The 17,294-nt window shown below is 36.8% G+C and overlaps 1 pseudogene; it reads right to left on the bottom strand.

The window, feature by feature from the left end:
* The window catches only part of LOC119606468, a 103,398-nt pseudogene extending 93,362 nt beyond the window's left edge, over positions 1–10,036 (bottom strand).
* Between the last annotated feature and the right edge of the window lie 7,258 nt (positions 10,037–17,294).

The following is a 17,294-nucleotide window of genomic DNA, read 5'->3' as shown; positions in this document are numbered from 1 at the left end:
TTTTTTTGGAACCTTAATATCATTGTAAAATTTTATAAGAATCGGTCTATAATGGACCCTATCCCCCATATAAGGTTCCCCTCAGAAAACGACATTAACGCTCATAACTGACTAAAAAAGCAAGCTATAGTGAATGAAATTCATTAAGTAGCGCTACTTTCAATACTTTTAATAATTTATTGACCATTTCCTTAAATTCATTAATAGAGACAAATTCGAAAATTTTCTCACTAGGTGCCACTTGTAATTTATTAATTTTTAGTTTACCGGCCACTTCTTCGAGCCTTGGAAAAATTGTCCTAAGTCAAATTTCCCATTGATAAACAATTCATTTATTATCATACATGCAAGTTTCGATTTACCACGTTTAATATAAAATGTATGTGGGTCAATTTTTAGCTTGCAAAATTTCTGACGTCAAAATTCATAATTGGGTTAAATACATTGGGCTTCTCATGTTTATTTTCTAAATGCTTTTTGTTTAATGTAACTGGAGATTTTTCAAGTGAATTTTTTGCCATTGATCGTGTTGTTATTTTGTATACATTGTTATTTTTATTGTTCATTTCTTTCAAATCATCTGTGGTTATACGCGATAATGCGTCAGCAACATAATTATCTTTTCCCCTAAGATATTCAACTCTAAAATCATATTCCTCTAAATCAAGTCTCATTCTTGTTAATTTTTGAACTTGGATTTTTCATAGAAAATAAATAAGATAATGGTCTGTGATCAGTGCGGACTAAGAAATGTTTTCCATATATGTACGGTCTAAAATGCATAATAGCCCAGTGTATAGCTGTTAAACTCCTGTTCTATAGTTGATTTATTGCTTTCGCCCTTTGTAAATACTTTTGAAGCATATGCGACCTGGAAGATGCTTTCCATTGTGTTCTTGTGTTAGAAAGGCACCACAAGCTTGTTTGCTTGCATCAGTTGTTATACAAAATTCTTTTGTATAACAACTGGATACTGGATACTGAAGCAATGTTTGGACTCATTAATGCCTTGTTTAGATGTTTAAAAGCCAAATCACAAGCCTCAGTCCATTTGAATTCAACATTTTTCTTCGACAGCCGTTGTCAAATGTCTTGAATAATCGGAAAAAATTTTTGATGAATCTTCTATAATAGTTGCAAAAGGCTACAAATCGTCTTGCCTCGTCAGCGTTTTTTGGTGTTGGATAGTTTTCAACTGCGCTATATTTGCTATCGTCTGGGAGTATTCCTTTATCCGTACATTTATGTCCCAGATATGTTACCTCTTTCCTGAAGAACGTACATTTCTCAGGGTGCAACTTGAGATTATATTTCCTACATAACTCAAACACATTTGTTAAATTCGAAAGCATGTGCTTTTCGGAACAACCTAGTACTACTAAATCGTCCATATACAAGAAAGCTTGGTCGGCCTTAGACCGCTGAAAGCAATTGTCATCATTCTTTGGAATGAATTTGGGGCTATTTTTAAACCATAAGGTAATCTAGGTAAATCTGTATGATCCATTACTAGTTGAGAAAGACGTAAGATCTCTAGAATCCCTTTCTAGACCTATTTGATGAAAAACCTGACATTAAATCCAAACAGGAAAAAATATTTTGCTCTGCCAAGTTGATCCAAGATATCATCAATTCTTGGTATCGGGAATTCATCTTTCACTACGTGAAAGTGATGAGGAATCAAAAACTGCGTGTATCTTAGATCAAAAATATCGTACCAAGGGATCTAATTTTGCCTTCACCTATTCCACTTAATGTTGTTATATGGTTAGTATTTAATTTTTTAAAGGCATACTGGAGTTTTAGCAAGGATATGTCTGCACCTGTGTCTACTAGCAATGTTATTAATTCTTTAGTTTTATTAATCTGTAGTTTTATGAAAATGCTAAGTTGAGGTTAAGATTGTACACTTTTTTATTTACTGTTCTAATCCTAGGGGAGCGTTCTGGTTTTCCGAATCGCTGTCAGATAGATTGGCTGCTTTCACATAATTTCCGCGGTTGTTGCCTCGCTGCAATCTATTTCTGTTTCTGTTGGTATAATTTTATTAGTATTTCTAAATCCATTTCTGTTCGGATTTCTAAAGCCGTGGTTGTCTACAAAGTTATTGTTACTTCTATTGTAATTTCTTTTCCTATCATAATTATTCGGTCTTTGTCCATAATACAGTACGGCGTTTTGTTGTCCTGTTGCCCCGGGTCAACTGTTTACAAACTTACTAACAACTTCGTTCATACTGTTAAATTGACCTGCTTCCATGATAAGTTTTACTTTATCAATTGTGCAGTTTTTAGTAAGTGCCTTTACGGCAACCTGCGTTGAATATTTGCTTGCCAATTCGCAAGACAAGCCATCCGATATATACGCGTTTTCTAATGATTTGTAAGATTTTCTATCTCTGTACAATATGCATTTGCTGTTTTATTATTTTGTCTTATGTTTATTATTTTTGCTGATAATTCTTCCACCGATTCTCCCTTAACAGTACTATTCAATTTGCCAACAATTTCTGCTATGGTCGCTTCATTGTTAATTAAATTTCTAGCAGTTTCCTTTTAGTTTAGTTTTTATAAGAGACACTGCTGCACAGTGGGGCAGAATGGAAATTTTTTGGAATAAATCTGGCATTTCTAAACGGCTGATCCGATCGGGATAAAATTCGGCATGAGCGTAGCCAAGGAGTATTCGAGTTTAAGTTTTGAAGATGAACCCCGCAGATGCCCCAGGGACGGAGCTGTGGCGGCTCAAACTAAGTACCTACGACATGTAAAATTTTTAAACTCGTGCCATTTTTTTGTTTTTCACCCAAATACAAAGATTTTTATATTTTCTGAAAGCGCTCGACGAGATCTTGAAAAAACATGCTTGGACATACTACTTATCTCTTATAATATCCGAGTTATAGGCATTTAAAAATTTAGTGATACAAAATTTACCATACCTTGGTCCGCCTTTTTTTGAATACCGGGCGTAATTTTGGACCAAATGGACTCAATTTTTTCTTGTTAGTTAGACAATAAAATTTCCAATAATATACAGAAAATTTCAGATAAATATCATTTACAGATCCAAAAATATACGTTTTTTAATTTAAAAATTCCAAAAAAGTTAGATTTTTGCCGTTTTTTTGCCCAAATGTGTCTTAACTCTTTTATTAATAAAATAAAATTTTCTTTAAGAACATATAACAATTTTATAGTTTTCTAAAAAGAATCTTTACGCAGAACGCTTTGGCGTAAAAAACTTGTCCTATTTTTTGAAAATGTTACCACTGCGTCCTTCCGAATATGACCTATTTTTTATCAAAATTTCAACTTTGGGCGACATGTTTCTAAAATCCCAAAGCTGGGATCAGAAAACTGAAAGCAGTTTTGGAAACCTCAATATGTTTTATATTTACTCCAAAAGTATTTTCCCAGCCCTGAAAGAAATGTGGACTCTATGGGCAAAAATGTAAAAAATCCCATTTTTGGGATTTTCATTCCTATTTTTGGGAATTGCGGGATGCCCTTTGACCTTTTCAATATTTTTTTTGCATTTTCTTATTTGAAATGACAAATTTAACAAGCGTTGAAGATTTCATTGAGTTTTTGTTCATAAATAAAGATTCTGTCATATATTACATATTTGTTAAATTTCTAAAACTAAGATTAAATCAAAATTTTAATAGGGTCGCAGATAGCTACAACAATTTAGTCCATATTTATCCCTTAATATCTTTTTTTAGTTAGATATGGAAATTCTCGACCCTTTACAAAAAATTTCAAGCCAATATCTCAATTACATTCAAAAATATGTTCATTTAAACCTGTGTCCTTTAATTTCATCTTTTTTCATATTTTAGTATTAAGTATGACAGAACATACATTTGATGTTGAATAAAATATTTGGACAATTTTTAAAAATTATTTAGTTAATTATTTTATTAAGGACTATAACATTGTATATACAATAAAAAAATTTATTATGAGCCACGCACAACAACACCTAAATCACCTCACACAAACCACCTTTCCCGCCCACCGAAATATAAAACACAATTTAATACAATATCATCAGTTAGTATAATAGCTTTTTTTATTTGAACTGTTTATCTTAACATAATACAATTAATTCTTACAACCTACTTATATAGTTAATTCCTAACACTACTTATTTTCTATAAAATAATCTGTCATATCGGTATACATATCCAGAAGGTAGTATAAGTCCTTTAAATCTTCCTTGTTTTGAGATGATAGAGTTTCATAACAAATCCATCTTTTTCGCATAGTTGAAAGAACAGGATCAGAAGATAGAAGTAAACTATTAAAAATATCTTCATTCTGTGATTGCCTGGAGCATTTTCTTGAGCTGAATAGTTGAACATGCTTAAAATCTCGCTTCCTCGCTTCTGGGCTTCTTCTGTTAACTCTCCAAGTGGAAGAATATTCGATTCAATTATTATTTGACCATGACACAATACTTTGTGTACTGTTGGTGTTAGTTCCCTCCATGGATACAGAGATACAAGTAATTTAGAAATTTCAGATGTGTATTCCCCAAATCGATTTCCATTAATTTTATGTTTACTATTCAGTGCCATTAAAATAGTGTTAACTCTTCGAAGCAACTCCTTGTCGATTCCAGTTATTTTTGAAGTAATTTCAAAATCACGAAAAAACCTTCTCGACGTATTACCGTCATTTGTACTACCGCAACTTGAAAGTGGTTTGTCGATGTTTAATCCCATCTGAACTTTAAATTCTTCTTGGATTCTGCTTTTTTCCGCAGCTCTCAGTTCTTTCAATTCTTCATTATTTTTTGTTGATTTAGTAGGATAGTTTGTTTTTGTCCTGGATCGCCTTGTATGATGGTAATATATTGTGTCCTTTTTCATGCAGAGCTTTCCTTAATATTTAGTACTTATTTCGACTGAGACCCAGTTCCAACATAAGCGCTATTGCTTCCTCTTCAGTAAAATTTGATTATGATGTTGGAGTTGGTATACTTTCCACAATTCGCTTAAGTCGTTTTGGTGATGCATTAGGAAGAATAGTTGCAATATGTACGACATCCATAGGTTGGTTTTCCTTTTTCAGCATTTCGTTAAATGTATCAGCAATATCCTCACTTGAGATTCAAAAAAGTTTTTGTGTGACCCTCTTTTTTTTTGACCTTGAATATAAGTCTTCGTATGACTTGCAAGGCGCTCCTGTTGATGTGTTGTAAGTTGAGATTTCCGTAGTAGTTTCCATCCAACTACAAAATTTTAATCGAAATTTCTCTTGATTTCCATCCACAGACTTACTTTTTACATCAAAAAGTTTTCAATTTTTGATATGCCTGTTTTGTCTACTTTTCTACTATATGTAGTTTTTATATAATTTGAAATGTCTTCAATTCTTTCTGGCCCTTTTGAAGATATACTCCATAAAACGGAACACAACTCTTCGTACTTTAATGTAATCTTCATTGTAGATTTATTAAATATGGTACTTAAAATCTGAGAAGTTTACTTATATACCAATTCTTGTCATTTCCGATACAGGTATTCCAAAGTAAAAAATTACGAATTGTCTACCTATTAACATTTAGGACTATATTACTATAACCTGTAATTCAGTCATTGATATTTCTTATTAGTGAATGAATCGAAATTATCATTACCTGTATATTTTTACCTACATGATCATAAACGAAACAGAACGAAATGATCTGTCGAAAAAATTTAGGTAAAAAATAGTTATAAATTTTTGAAAATTTAAGCATAATAGACCCTTTCAATTATAAGGATAAGCAAACAAATAGAAAATAGGTAAATATAAGATTTAAATATGTTCTGTCATACTTAATACTAAAATATGAAAAAGATGAAATTAAAGGACACAGGTTTAAATGAACATATTTTTGAATGTAATTGAGATATTGGCTTGAAATTTTTTGTAAAGGGTCGAGAATTTCCATATCTAACTAAAAAATGATATTAAGGGATAAATATGGACTAAATTGTTGTAGCTATCTGCGATCCTATTAAAATTTTGATATAAATCATAGTTTTAGAAATTAAACAAATATGTAATATATGACAAAATCTTTATTTATGAACAAAACTCAATGAAATTTTCAACGCTTGTTAAATTTGTCATTTCAAATAAGAATATGCAAAAAAAAGTTGAAAAGGTCAAAGGGCATCCCGCAATTCCCAAAAATAGGAATGAAAATCCCAAAAATGGGATTTTTTACTTTTTTGCCCATAGGGTCCACATTTCTTTCAGGGCTGGGAAAATACTTTTGGAGTAAATAGAAAACATATTGAGGTTTCTAAAACTGCTTTCAGTTTTCTGATCCCAGCTTTGGGATTTTAGAACATGTCGCCCAAAGTTGAAGTTTTGATAAAAAATAGGTCATATTCGGAAGGACGCAGTGGCAACATTTTCAAAAAATAGGACAAGTTTTTACGCCAAAGCGTTCTGCGTAAAGATACCTTTTAGAAAACTATAAAATTGTTATATGTTCTTAAAGAAAATTTTATTTTATTAATAAAAGAGTTAAGACACATTTTTGGCAAAAAAACTCCAAAAATCTAAAATTTTTTGAATTTTTAAATTAAAAAACGTATATTTTTGGATCTGTAAACAATATTGATCTGAAATTTTTTGTATATTATTGTTTGTTTATTGTTGTCTAACTAACAAGAAAAAATTGAGTCCATTTGGTCCAAAATTACGCCCGGTATTCAAAAAAAGGCGGACCAAGGTATGGTAAATTTTGTATCACTAAATTTTTAAATGCCTATAACTCGGATATTATAAGAGATAAGTAGTATGTCCAAGCATGTTTTTTCAAGATCTCGTCGAGCGCTTTCACAAAGTATAAAAATCTTTGTATTTGGGTGAAAAAAAATGGCACGAGTTTAAAAATTTTACATGTCGTAGGTACCCTACTTTGAGCCGCCACAGCGCCGTCCCTGGGGCATCTGCAGGGTTCATCTTCAAAACTTAAACTCGAATACTCCTTGGCTACGCTCACGCCAAATTTTATCCCGATCGGATCAGCCGTTTAGAAATGCCAGATTTATTTCCAAAAAATTTCCATTCTGCCCCACTGTGTGCTGTGGATTCGTGGCTTCCCTTTATTGAGTCGACCAAAGCCAATGAATCAAGAAAAGATCGTAAGTTTTCAGATTTTCCATCAAAATCTGTAATTAGCCTTGAGGCTGAATTCAAAAATTCCACTACTGTTTGCGACATTGTTTTAACTGTTCCTGATTCTTGCTGTGAAAAACCAGATTTTATAATTATCTCTTCATGCAAATTTTCTGGTAAGTCAATTTTTATATCCTTTCTAATGGCAACTTTAAAAACTCTTTCTTTTAAATCCAGAAAAAATCCCTCTGCTGCTGTTTGATGTGCTTTAGTTAGTCTGTTATAATTTACGTTAAGTATTACTCTTATATCCTCAAAACAACGTAGCAAAGTTTGCATATGTTGGTGAATTGTTTCTTCCTTAGTTGGTCTATCAATATTCAAACATTTGTAAGACCGGTCAAATTTATCTCTAATTATTCTAACTCTTTTTACTATATTCGACCACTCCATCTATACTCTATCCAAATTGTTAGCTCAGCTTGTATATTTCTTCTTTAATCTTTTATTATGTAAGGCGTAAAGACGCAACAATGTGTTTAAACCTATTAAAACAGTTGTTATAACTAAACAACATTCAATTAATTCAAGACTTGTATTTCCCTGTACTACCTCTACTTCATTGACCACATTGGCCGAAGGATTTTCTATTTTGGATTGGTGTTTTCCCATTACAAAGGACTTTAAAAATTTTTAATTGTGCTTAAATATTCTCTATATTATTTTATTATTCATTATTCTTATTTATATGTATAAAGTAAAAAAATCTTTGTCAAATGGCGGTTAACGCCTACTGACCTAAATGTGCAACTGAATGCACAATTATTTTTTTTTTTTATTATTTTTTTGTTTTTAATAGAAGATCGATTCTACCGATCTTTTCCCACATGGCCGACGCCTGGTTCCAAGGAGGTGGTGGATCCTGGTTTATCAGCCGGATCAGGACTGGCCTTTCTCGTCTTAACCTTGTCTTAAAACCACCCCTTCGTTTTGGTTTTGTTGTTGGTGGTATCTTTGTTAGGTCTTCTACTGGTTTATTTTTCCTTTTAAAATACTCATCCAGTGTTATAGCTCTTGGGCCTGGTGTATCCATTCTATACCTTGGCCGTACAGACTTCTGACGGAGACTTAGCTGTCCGCCAGGAACCACAATTTTGCTTTTGGGTGTCCTTTTATTTTCTGGCACTCCAAAAGACTTTTTATAATAAAACAATTGCCTTTAGGTGCTTTAGAACAGCACTCCCAAGGTCTTTTTTTTTTTTTTTTTTTATTCCTTTTGGGTGCTTATTATTTTTTTTTTTTTTTGCACTCCAAAAAGGCTGGCAGGATCGCCATATAGTATTTTGCAAATTAAAAGATATTTTAAGTTCTTTTATTTCTTCGCAAGAGCTAAGTTACAGCTCCCTTGTGTTAAGCGAAGTGTGTCTTTATTGAAAAAGTTCTTAGATTATATAGTAATTAATTGCTTACACAGCATTATTCATAAAGTGGATAGTGTAACAATTGGACAGAACATTGAACGCAAGAAATACATACAAACAAAGCCACGATCAGTAAAATATTTAAAGTATTGACTGTTTAATCGACTTTGTAATATGATATTATTTTTAATTGCTTTTTCAATATTCTGTCGGCATAAGCGATACATGTTTTATGCTACAATCTAGAATGTAAATTCTAGAGATTTTCTCTTGTTCCTAACTCTTCCGAGTGTAAACTTCCAGGAAGATTTCTATCGCTTTTGCCCTGAGCCAGTGCTTGCCTACGGTTTTCTTCTAGAATGTAATTCTAGAGTTCTTTCTTGACCCTAATTTTCCCGAGTGTAAACTTCCAGGGAAAATGTCTATCACCTCTGCCCTAATCTTCCTCTAGCAGATGTAAATCCGTTAAAGGTTTTTGTTTGTCCACTGATTGTAAACCAGAGACCTAATCTTAGACTTACTGTGTTTCTTGCTAACCTAGCACTGCCCACTGTAGTTTTCTTACCGACACACACGTCTTAGCTGTTCACTTGTTACACCGCAAAAAAGAGACTGATTGTTCATTTACATCCACTTTTATAGTCCTCTGTAACTACAACTTCAGTAGTTTTGTAGTAATGCTCCTCTCATAGGTTTGAATCGTTAACGGTTTTACTGCTTATTATCCCCATCCGACTGTCCTCCCTATCACTGGCTGGATATCTTCTTATTCTCTCTTGCTGAATACATTTCTTCTCTCTTGCTGAATTCCTCTCTTGCTGAATATCTTCCCTCTCTCTGGCTGAATATCTTTCTCGTTATCTCTGGCTGAATCTGATCGTTTTTTTTTATCTGAAAAGAAACAAACACACATTGGTGGATGTAATCCGCTCCCCTTTGATGGCTGTAATACATTGCCCTCCAAATAAAACACCGATGCCGTGAATATCTTATTTATTTATAAAAAAACAAAGGATGCAAAAAAAAATGTGTGGCCCAAAATGGCAACATTTTGGGTCCTTACATTCCCCCTTTCTTCCCGGTAGACAAAGGACGGTAACATTCCCAGTCGCCGAGACACGTAGTCGATACGACTTTCCCCTCACTTCCCGTCGGAAACACACTTTTTTCCGTTTTTTCTACTGCTGCAACGATTTCTATGATAATCTCCGCCGGTAGTTGATGCTCTCCGTCAACTTCGATCGGGAAATCCGGTGCTGCACTGACTGGTGGTGATGGGGACGTTCGGGGAGGCGTGTCTGGGGAACCATTGGGTTGGGCCATTGCCTGGTGGAATGCCTCTTCAAGGCTTCCCAGACTTATGTCGCCTAGGGAAAGCGCATCCTCCTCAAAGTCGCTTAAGCGAAGCTCGTCACTGTCGGTCGGCAGCAGCGGTTCCTGGGCCTCCTCCTCCCGTGGTGGGCTGGCGCAGCCGTCCATTAACGCCATCCTTTTGGGAGACACGGGAAACTCCAGCGGGTCTGGATCCTCGCCCTTACTATCCGACGCCTCCACCGTCCAGGTAACACATAATTGTGCAATGTACTGATGGTACTTCGGGCGGCGCCGGATGTAACGGTCTAGTCGCGCTTCCATCCAGACCCTCGACTCCCACTCGGGTTGGGATGAATCCGTGCTCTGCGAACAGGACAGCTGCTCATCGGGGTCATATCTACCATTTTCCGCTTGCTACAGACTCTTTTTATACCCACCATCAAAAAAGATGGGGGGTATATTGTTTTTGTCATTCCGTTTGTAACACATCGAAATATTCATCTAAGACCCGTAAAAGTATATATATTCTGGATCCTCATTAAATTCTAAGACGATCTAGCCATGTCCGTCCGTCTGTCCGTCTGTCTGTCCGTCTGTTGAAAACACGATAGAGTCCAAACGGAAGCAGCTAGCGAGCTGAAATATTTTATATTGATGCAGTTTGTTTGGTATTGAAAATGGGCAATATCGGTCCACGATTTCGCCTAGCCCCCATATAAGGTCCCCCTCAGAAAATGACGTTAACGCTCATAACTGACTAAAAGAAGCAGCCATAGCGATGAAATTCGACATATACATATTTTTTAGGAATCTTAGTATCATTGTAAAATTTTATAAGGATCAGTCCATAATTGACCCTATCCCCCATATAAGGTCCTCCTCAGAAAATGACATTAACGCTCATAACTGATTAAAAAAAGCAGATATAGCGATGAAATTAGACATAAACATATTTTATAGGAATCTTAATAAATTTTATAAAGATTGGTCCATAATTGACCCTATCCCCCATATAAGGTCCCCCTCAGAAAATGACATTAAAGCTCATAACTGACTAAAAAAAGCAGCTATAGCGATGAAATTCGACTTAAACATATTTTTTTGGAACCTTAATATCATTGTAAAATTTTATAAGAATCGGTCTATAATTGACCCTATCCCCCATATAAGGTTCCCCTCAGAAAACGACATTAACGCTCATAACTGACTAAAAAAAGCAGCTATAGTGATGAAATTCGACTTAAACATATTTTTTTAGAACCTTAATATCATTGTAAAATTTTATAAGAATCGGTCCATAATTGACCCTATCCCCCATATAAGGTCCCGCTCAGAAAATGACATTAACGCTCATAACTGACTAAAAAAAGCATCTATAGCGATGAAATTCGACATAAACATATTTTTTAGCAACCTTTATATCATCGTAAAATTTTATAAGGATCGGTCCATAATTGACCCTACCCCCCATATAAGGTCCCATTAACGCTCATTACTGTCCAAAAGAAGCATCTAAAGCGATGAAATTCGCGATGAACATATTTTATAGGAACCTAAATCGCTTTGTAAAATTGTATATGGATCGGTTCATAATTGACCCTACTCCTCATATAAGGTCCCCTTCAGAAAAATACTTTGACGCTCAGAATGGTCTAAAATAAGCATCTATAGAAATTCGACACGAACATATTTTATAGAAACTTTAACATCATTGTAAAATTTTATAAGGATCGGTCCATAATTGACCCTACCCCCCATATAAGGTCCCCTTCAGAAAATGGCTTTAAGGTTCATAATTGTCTAAAAGAAGCATCTATAGCGATGAAATTCGACATAAACTTATTCTATAGAAACCTAAATCGCTTTGTAAAATTTTATAACGATCGGTCCATAATTTATCCTACCCCCATATACGGTCCCCTTCGGAAAATGGCTTTAACGCTCATTACTAGCCTAAACTAAAATCGTAATAGAAAATTTGACGAGGATCGGAAAATAACTTTAACGCTTTTTGCTACCTTAAAAATACAAGGACAGCGACAAAATTCGACAAAAATTTCCCTATACATAGATGTAATAAATGAGAAAATTGTTTTGATAATAACAAAAGCATCGATTCTTAAATATCAAAGTTTATTTATAAGGAAGCATTCCTTTTTGGCAATGATTTGATGGTGGGTATACAAGATTCGGCACAACCGAATATAACACTCTTACTTGTTTTTATTTAATATATATATGCTTTTTTTTTCTATATATAAGAACACATTTTCTTCCGCTACAAATCTGATATATTTTTTTTCCTAGATTGGGACCTTCCGAGTTCGGTTACGACATGGGAAGTCGCACTGAAACTCCATTAAATTGTCGCACGCTTGCTACAGACTCTTTTTTTTATTTAATATATATATGCTTTTTTTTCTATATATAAGAACACATTTTCTTCCGCTACAAATCTGATATGTTTTTTTTTCCTCGCATTTTCCTTTCCTTTTTTTTATATTGATCATTAAATATTTTTTTTTTTCACAAACCACGAAAATCACACTAAACACACAAACTTCTTTTGTTTCTATACTCACTGTTGTTGTTCTCGTATAAAAAAAAACTGTTAATTTAATGTTCTTGTTTGTGTAAATACTTTTTTTTTATTCAATTGTTGTGTTTTACAATTTTTATTTTTTTTTGTTTTGTCGCACTTGTTTCGTCCGCACTTCTTAGTTACGCACGCGCTGACTATTATAAACTGTGTGGAGTGTGTGTAGTAAATGTGTGTAAAGGGTATGCGTTGCATTGTTTACTCTTTGCCCACGCATTGATGTTCGATCGAACCATCGAACAATGTTGCCCATTGTAGCGTTTTTTCGTCTCCTTTCCCATGTACATTTTTTCCAGCGATTTTTTTTTAATTTTATTGTTTTATTAATTTTTTTAAAGGGTTTTTATAGTTTTTTTTAATATTTTCACTTTTTTTTGTTTTTTTTTTAAGATTTTTTTTAAATTCATTCTCATGATCGTTTATGATTTACTTCATAATTCACATTATAATTCACTTGATTTCTTCACGTCATTTACAGCCGACGGACCACTATAAGCTTTTAATTCACCCACGTGAGCAGTTCGCGAGCTCTTTTCACCGTCTTTTTGCACTTCGACAATTACGGGCGATATTAATCGGTGAATGCGGTACGGACCTGCAAACTTCGGGGCGAGTTTGGCGGCAAAACTATGCGCTGCACTGGACAAATGGTGTTCTTTAACCCATACCAGTTCTCCTACTTTAGGATTTCATTTCCTTCGGCGCAAATTATAGTAACGCGCCTGGTCTTTAGCTGCTATAACGAGGTTCCTTCTTACTAAGCTGAATATGTGCCTCAATATTTCGGCCTTTTCTTGTGGGTTTTGGGCTGATGTTCCCGACCCGGGGTTACTTCATCGTATAACGCGGCAGGAAGTCTCGGTTCTCTCCCTTGTACCAGAAAAGCGGCACTTTACTGGGTTGTGTCTGACTTAGCCGTGTTTATGGCTAATTGTATTTCTGGGATTACCTCGTCCCATGTTTTCTGATTAGATCCAGCGTACTGTGCGATCATGGTCTTTACGGTGCGATTGACACGTTCTGTGGGATTTTATTGGGGCGTATAAGAGGCAGTCAACTGGTGACGAACACCAATTTCTTTGAGGTATTCACGAAACATCTTACTGGTGAACTGGGAGCCATTGTAGGTGATTAACATCTTTGGTACACCAAAATTCGCTAAGATTCTTTCACTAAAGGCTTTACGTAAGGTTTCCCCTGTCGCTCGACGCAATGCTACTAACTCTGCTTATTTCATCACATTTTCTTTTCCACCAGCTGCACTCCACTGGCCTGTCTTGAATAGCTTGGCACACATTTGCCGGGTCACGGGATAGGGCGTCTGCCACCACATTAAGTTTTCCGCGGCGGTATTGAATATCGAAACTATATTGTTGGAGCTCTAAGGCCCATCTAGCTATTCTGCCTGAGGGACTCTCAATCGAGTTGAGCCACTTAAGTGCAAGGTGGTCAGTCACTACCGTGAAATGATAGCCTTCTAGATATGGCCGTAATTTTCTGATGGCCCACACTATCGCTAAACACTCCTTCTCAGTCGCTGAATAATTCATTTCGGCAGTGTTTAATCCGCGGCTAGCTTACGATATCACCCTCTCTTGACCTTCAAACTCTTGGGTCAGAACCGCTCCTAAACCGTAATCATACGCATCAGTCTGAAGAGTGAATTTCCTCCAGAAATTGGGGCAAGCTAAAACTGGGGCTTCTGTTAAGAGTTTCTTCAAACGCTCGAATGCTTCCTGTTGCTCTTGGTTCCAACGAAAATGCTTACCTTTCTTCAGCAACAAGGTCAGAGGATGTACAATCTGTGAAAAATCGGGGACAAATCTTCTATACCACGAAGCTATTCCGAGACACCTTCGCAGTTCTCTCACATTCTTTGGGGGTTGGAGTTCTTGGATAGCGGCAATCTTCTCGGGATCGGTATTGATTCCGCCTTCATTGTCTACGTGGCCTAAATATTTTATTTCCTTCTGGAAAAACTTACATTTCTCTTGATTTATCCTCAGTCGCGCTTCTCGAAGCCTTCTAAACACCTCCTTCAAGTTGGCCATGTGCTCTTCCATTTCCCAGCACCACAATATCGTCCAGGTAGGCAAAGGCGTGGGGTTCCATTTCTGCACCAATTACTCTATCCAACGTTCTCTGAAACGTCGCTGGCGCTGACGTTAACCCAAAAGGCATCACCTTCCACTGGAACAAATCTTTCCCAGCCACTGTGAATGCTGTGTATTCTTTGCTGTCTTCTGCCATTGGTATTTGCCAGTACCCATTTTTAAGATCTATACTGCTAATGAACTTTGAATTACGCAGCCGGTCTAGAATGGCGTGAATCCGTGCAAGGTGTATGCATCGGCCACCGTTTTGGCATTGAGCTGCCTGTAATCAATACACAATCTAAGGGTACCATTTTTCTTTGGTGCCATGACAATGGGTGCACTGTAGGGACTCTTTGAGGGCTCTCTACATCCATTTCTCAACAGTTCATCGATTTCTTCATTGATCAGCCTTTGCATTGTGGGATTGCGCTGCGTGTACCTTTGTCGGACCGGTCTGTCATCTTTCAATGTGATTTGGTGTTCAGCCAAATTTGTAGGACCCTTGACATCTTTGAACTTGTCTAACTCACTCTCTAGAAACCGAGAAAATACTTCATCTTCACTAAGTGCTTCTTCGCCTGCCATCACTGCCTGTTCCTCTACTGCCATCATTACCTGTTGGGAAACAGGGCTAAATTTAACTCTCTGGTCACCACACTGCATCTCAAACTCCACAGCTCTCAAGAAATCTAAGCCTAGCAGCACTTCGTCCAGCATGCTTGGCATAACACCCATCTCCATTTGGCAACTTCTGCTGCCTAATCTCACCCTCACTCTGATAACTTCTCTAACTTCTACTGTGGTACCATTCGCTAAGCTGATCCTGCTATCCACGGGAATCATCTGACTCTGCTCTCTTAATTCTTCGGCGACACGCTCGCTTACATAACTCCTCGAGGCGCCTGTATCGATTGTAGCCTCTTTCTGCAGGCTTCCAAGTTGGACCTGGGCCAGCAATCGAGTTTCCGTTTGACGGAAAGCACTTACTGGGGAAAGGTTTGTCTGTTCAGGGCCGCAGCCACCCCTTGCTGATGGCTCGGTCCTCTGGAGTTTCCCGCATTTCTTCGGCAGCACTCACGGGTCCTCACACCTATTCTGCCACATTGCCAGCAGAACAACACACTCTCGTTTTGGCAAAAACGGTAGCCATGTCCTTCTTGCCCGCATCTCCTGCGTGCTGTCGTTGGATTAATTGGTGTCTCTTCTACAGTGGGCACAATTTGTCGAGCTTTATCATCTCTTCTATGAGCCTGTCGAGTGTCACGGTGATCATGGCTTACCTCGGGGTGGTGTGTTCGTATTACCTCGAAATCTTCGGCCATCTGAATCAACTCTTCCAGGGACTGAAAATCTTTCCTTCTTATGTACATTTGATAGTCCACCAGGCAATTTCTAAATATTCTATCCACCTGCTGTTCGTGTGTATATCCCGCGTGCCTCATCATGTTTTGTAATACGATGACAAAGTCTTTAAAGGTTTCTCGTGGTTTTTGCTGTCTTCGGCGAATCTCGTCGTCAAGCCCTTCAAAATATCGGGGTGGCAGGAAAAACTTCAGAAAGTCGTCCTTAAAGCTTCTCAATGTGTTCCACTGACGGTTATTGTTTCTGAACCACAGCAGCGCCAATTCTTTAAGCAATTCTGGCATTGTCCGGGGTAGCATATTTTTGTCCAGTTCTTCTACTCGCTCAACAAAAGCAATGGGATCTTTTCCGCCCTCATAGCGAAACGACCATTTCCTGACTATGTCGATCACGGTTGAGTAGTGTGGACTTTGCTGAGGTGGATTCGTAACTGATTGCGAGCTCGGTTCATTGTGTGGTGATGGGCACAACAGGTGGCCTGAGGCTGATTGCTGTCCCATTCTTGTTGCCATATGTGACACTGTTGGCACGTCTAGTTGTGTGGACATACCTGGGGTTGTGGGTGTTTGACACCGACCGTGCTTGTTTTCTAGCTCCTCTAGCCTGGTGAGAACCTTTTCCTTGTGTTCACCGGATATAAATGTGGCAAACTTCTTCCTCATTTCTTCTTCGGTACCACTGGCATCTAGATCGAATTCTTCCAGATATTGCACCAATTCATCCTTTCGTAGGGTATATGCCCAGGACGTACGCACCATGATTTCTTGTCTCTTCTTTTATTACCTCTCTGTGTGTTGACCAAAAGGGTCGCTGCTCGGGCGCCAATGTAAGGAACCTCCGGTTATTCCGGGTTTGAAGCTGGGGTAGTGCTCAGTCTAGTCCAGGATTCCTTTACATAAAATGTTAATACACGCTTTCAAATGTTCTTTTTTTTTTCTATCTCTCGAGCTTTATTGAACACTTTTATGCTTATATTTTTTTTTCTTTTCAAGTATTTTTAATACTTATATCACTTAACACGAACTTGTCTCGCTGGCCGGGTTGTGAACGTGTGACGCGTGTCGGTGTCCCTTCAATCCTGCCCTCTAACTCCTACCTTTGGGAATATCTAGAATGTAAATTCTAGAGATTTTCTCTTGTTCCTAACTCTTCCGAGTGTAAACTTCCAGGAAGATTTCTATCGCTTTTGCCCTGAGCCAGTGCTTGCCTACGGTTTTCTTTCCAAGCTTATTGAGAGCAGTGTCGTTGTTATAAAATTTTCTTTCTAAGCTATCGATGTGTTTTTATAATGTGGAATTGATGTACCATGGATATCTGCGCCTTCAATTTTTGCTAAAATAGCAGTCAACTCATCGGTAATCTCCTTTTGAGATTC

This window comes from Lucilia sericata, unplaced genomic scaffold, assembly GCF_015586225.1.
Source record: "Lucilia sericata isolate MDLA Ls3-8-SP2 unplaced genomic scaffold, ASM1558622v1 Contig000588F_arrow, whole genome shotgun sequence".
Taxonomy (NCBI): domain Eukaryota; kingdom Metazoa; phylum Arthropoda; class Insecta; order Diptera; family Calliphoridae; genus Lucilia; species Lucilia sericata.
Note: the sequence above shows the minus strand (reverse complement) of the source record. Positions and strands in the feature narration are given on the sequence as shown.